This window comes from Zootoca vivipara, chromosome 4 (assembly GCF_963506605.1).
Source record: "Zootoca vivipara chromosome 4, rZooViv1.1, whole genome shotgun sequence".
Taxonomy (NCBI): domain Eukaryota; kingdom Metazoa; phylum Chordata; class Lepidosauria; order Squamata; family Lacertidae; genus Zootoca; species Zootoca vivipara.
Genome location: NC_083279.1, coordinates 60,588,077 through 60,593,247, shown reverse-complemented (window position 1 = coordinate 60,593,247; position 5,171 = coordinate 60,588,077).

Below are 5,171 nucleotides of genomic sequence, written 5' to 3'. Positions count from 1 at the left end.
TCTACTCTACGGGTCCCAATGAGTAATAGTCGCCACTGGTGGTGGATGGTGCCCATTGGGACTGGTTGCGTGAAAGCAAAAAGCTCATAGCAAGTGTAACAGGAGCTAATGGGAGGCACAGTCAAGCACCTTTGTTCCCATCCTCTTCCATGTTAAGGAGCAACAATGAGGCTAAGGTGAGTGGAAGGGGAAGTTGACAGGCAGTACCACCCCCTGGACTTGTAAATAAGAAGGCAGGTATGTAGGGGCTGGCTGCAGAGGATGGTGGAGGTTGGTGGGGCAGCAGCCCATTTGCCTTAATGGACCAGCCTCTATTGCATTTAGCTGAGTAGAGAGAGAAGTCAGGTTCATTTTAATTCTACAAGGAGCTCAGGAACTGGCTGAAGTTGTATGTCACTCTGAAACAACTCAGAAACAGTGACTATAGTCCTAGCAAATTCAGCATGTATGTACACAGAAAACTCCCAATAAAGCAAAGTCAAGGATGGCAATATGAATATGAAGTGGCAAGAAGGCAAGAAAAATGGCAACAGCAGTTGATGAATATATTTCTGAATTTCTTTTAAAAACAATAAAACACCCAGAACCAGGAAAGGAGCTTTGGAGCCAGTAAAAAGGCTTACTGAAGGGTAATAGAGTGATTGCAAAAAAAAAAGGTAAATGAATTGCATTGCTTTCTACTGCAGAATATATTGGCTAGAGATCTATGCCTGACCTACCTTGGGTGAAGAGGGCAGCTGAGGAACTAGGAAAACAGAAGTATAAAGCAAGATTAAACTCTAGGGCAAAGTGATTGAATGAAAATTAACCAGTCATTGATTCCAGAAACCATACACCAGATTATTCAGGAGTTCAAAAGTGAAATTGTTGACGCTATAACACTATAACACTATAACAAAAAGAGGTGTGAAACATCCTTAGCAGAGTCAATTGGAGTCAATAACTCCAATTTTTCATAGTGAGTTTTATAGCAGAGTAGAAATTTGAATCTGTCTCTCCCCTATCCAAAACTAAATTTTGAACCATAAATGTTATTTCTCTGGGTCCTTTTGTTATATATATATATATATATAACAATTTGCTCTTAATTACTTATGGCCTTCTGAATGAAGAAAACCTGAACTATCTATCTATTACCCTAGAACACAAGCATTGCATATATTTTAGGTCCTTGTCCTTGTGGGTAAGAAATATATTTTGATGACTTCTTTTTTTTAAAAAAAAAAACAACTTTCTGAGCTCAAAGTATACATGGTAAATGAACACTATAGACTGCACCAAGAAAACCAACAGTATAGTTGCTTTAAGGGAACACATTACATGTGAGTTTGGACTGGAAACATGGCAGATGAAATTACTTGAGATAAGCTCATTGCAAACAGTTACGCCTTACATTAGAGAATGCCTGCTGCTTGAATCAGATCTGACATTAGAGAAATCCATAACCATTGCAACTGAAATAGAAGCAGCTCAGGCTAAGGAAAATAAAAAGTGTTGAAACAGTTCACATTATTTATTCCACAGACAGGATCAAAGATAGATGGTCAATATGTTATGAAATAAAAACAATGAATAGAGGGATAAGGACAGGGATTCCCAGGACCTGGTGTCCTCTTCAGGCATGCTCATGACTACTGTATCACACATTGACATCAGAGGAGAACATTACCTTTCTTTGCTATCTCCTAAAACCATTGTATTTCTAGCTAGCCACTGTGTCTGTCTAGAACAGGGATAGCCACTGTGCCATCTTCCAGGTGTTGATGGACCCAGGCAACATGAACAATGGCCAAAGATAAGGGTGCTGGGGTCCAACAACATCTGGAATCCTGCTAATGACATTTTTTTGCGCTAGAAGGTAAACTGTCATGGACCTAATCCTACTCACTCTCAGGCTGGAGGTAACCAGCAGAAATGAACACATTTGATTGAAATCACACCGGAATCAGTCTAAGATCCTTATTAGAATGGAGCAGAAGAATACCCCCAACTTATGTGGGCCATTTGTTCTTAATGTTTTTATATTGTTGTATCCCCCCCCCCCTGACATTTTATGAAAGGCAGCACAGAAATACCATAGTTGCATAAATAAAAACCATGGGGGAAAAAATACTGCTGTGATTCGAGCAGCCTGGTGGCATTCTATTTGCCACAGAATGGCCCAAAGTGAGCAGCTATCTCCACCATCCCCCACCCCCTATAAGAGTGGCTGTTCTGCAGCAAATGAGAATCTCACCAGGCTCCTCTGCCACCACAGGAAGCAGTGGCAAACCTGTGATTGCTGTTAAATAATGACAACAGCCCTCTGATTGAACATTAATAGCATTTACCCAAACATCAACTATTATTACAATACTCATCCATTGAGGGACATTTTCACCTAACTCTGAAACTGACAACAACAAAAACACAAAAGGTATGTGCTAAGCAGTTTGGCCAAGGGGAATTCTTACATTATTAAAGTTCAAGTGAATCTGATTAAAGGCAATCAGGTTTACTCACAAGTAATTGAAGCCATGGATTGAAGCCAAAAGCCATGGGACTGGGAAAAAATTCTCCTCGTGTCAAATTGACTGGTAATTTCTCTCTGTGTGCGCCCCTTTTGTGGCATGACTTATCTTGCAATGAGCTATTTGTGCTGCCAAGACCTGTGGGACATCTGGTTTCTGTTTATATTGCCACGATTTATTATGGCTCTGCATATTCATCCATGGGACATCACAAGTTGACCTGCCTTTGGGCAGCGGGCTAGACTAGGTGGCTTTTAAACTTCCAGTTTTTTAATTCAATGATATTCTTTTAACAAACAGCCAGGGTATGTTTTAGTTAGGCCACAATTATCACCTTCTTCTTGCCCAAACTTTAGAAATCCTCAAGCGGTTCTACATTTAGTGAAGTCTGCAATATTTATGAGTATTATTATTATTACTGAATGTATTAGAAGAGCATCTAGAAAATCCAATTAAGACTGAGTCCCATTGTGCTAAAGAATACAAATATGCCACTGCGGGCACTGTAGGGAGAAGAGATGAGCACAAATGCCACAATTTTATTAATTTAGAGGACCATCCAAGGGACACCCAATTAAGCTTAGCAGGGCAAGAACTCAGGTTCACGTTAGCAGAAAGGTTGTTCTCAGAAATTGAAATTTCCAGGCTTGTTTGCATCTCCCGCTGCTGCTGAATCATGGCAAAGATCAGGAAAGGGAGATGCAAGGTAGAAAGGGCTGTGTGCCATGAACAGACCGCTGTGTAAGCAGATAATTATTTTATGCTATTAAAAATATTTATGACCTGCCCTTCATCTATATAGAAACCAGGGTGAGGAAGTACAATGCAATGGGAAACTTCCATTGGGCTGCCCTCTGACTGACCTACGAGGCTCAGAACTCCAAAGATTTCTGGCCACTCTTCCTTCGAAACCATCACCCTACAAGCAGTGCTTTTTGGCAAGGATCTTGTGCTCACACATTATTGTAGGGATTGGGTGGGGGGCTGTTCAGCCCAACTATGCATTCTCTTCTAGGTAACCTTCCTTCGGGCCACATGCAAAAAAGGTGAGCATTACCCAGCCTCTGCTTAAAAAGCTGCCTTTTCCCCTACACTGAAATCAGACAACCCCACTGAAATATTTGCCATGTAGTACTTGGCAACTAGAAAGGTAACCAAGATCTGATTTGTTACTACAATATTTTACTTCTAAATAGGTGAAATTACCATGTATAAGTGCAAGGAATGTTAGGTTATGAATTTCCACAGGAAACCTTTCTTCTTCCTCATAGTAATATCAGGGATGAATTGGTGAACACTTTCATGTTATGATTGAAGGATGAAAGGCAACAGATAGTTTGAAACTATAGCATGCTAAGAAAACACCCACACAGAAGTATGTATTAAAGATCATATGCTGGAGAATAGAAATATCTGGGAGGGATTTAGCATAGTTTTTTTTTTTAATAAAAAAAGTTTGATATGAAACAATGCTGAATTACAATAATATTTTTTAAGAACTCTGCTCCATTATAGATTTTAAAGAATGCAAGTTTCTTCATATAGTTCCCCTCCCCATGCTTACACATCACAGCTAAAGCTGCCACTTTCCCATTCCTTCTTTAAGTTCACTTTTAAATTACCTGGGCCATATCAGGGATGGGAAACTTGTGGTTCTTCAGATGATGTTGGACTCTAGCTCCCATCAGCACCAGCCATCATGATCAATAATCAGAGGAGGTTTAACCTCTGGAGGCTCACAGGTACCTCACCCCGGGCAACATTGAGCATGTGCCTATAAGCAACATAACTAGAGATGCATAAAATTCTTTATGGTTGATTCTTTTTACTACAGGGAGAAAAGAATAAAAGGTCTCAGGTACTGCTTGTGATTCAGCCATACTACATAATTTCTGGAATCTCAGCGGTTTCTCTCTCTATTTTGTCATAGTGGGGAATAAATAGAATCATAGAATCATTCAATGAGTCTTCTTTGAAGTTACAGAAAGGGTGATGGTCAGTAGAGAAAGAGTTCAACTATTGCAAGAGTATATTGAAAAAATAAAGGATGGACTTTGCCATGATGTGAACTATGCCAGGAGGCTGCTATACTGAATTCATAGAATCATAGAATCATAGAGTTGGAAGAGACCACAAGGGACATCCAGTCCAACCCCCTGCCAAGCAGGAAACACCATCAAAGCATTCTTGACATATGCCTGTCAAGCCTCTGCTTAAAGACCTCCAAAGAAGGAGACTCCACCACACTCCTTGGTAGCAAATTCCACTGCCGAACAGCTCTTACTGTCAGGAAATTCTTCCTAATGTTTAGGTGGAATCTTCTTTCTTGTAGTTTGAATCCATTGCTCAATGTCTGCTTCTCTGGAGCAGCAGAAAACAACCTTTCTCCCTCTTCCATATGACATCCTTTTATATATTTGAACATGGCTATCATATCACCCCTTAACCTTCTCTTCTCCAGGCTAAACATACCCAGCTCCCTAAGCCATTCCTCATAAGGCATCGTTTCCAGGCCTTTGACCATTTTGGTTGCCCTCTTCTGGAAACGTTCCAGCTTGTCAGTATCCTTCTTGAACTGTGGTGCCCAGAACTGGACACAGTATTCCAGGTGAGGTCTGACCAGAGCAGAATACAGTGGTACTATTACTTCCCTTGATCTTG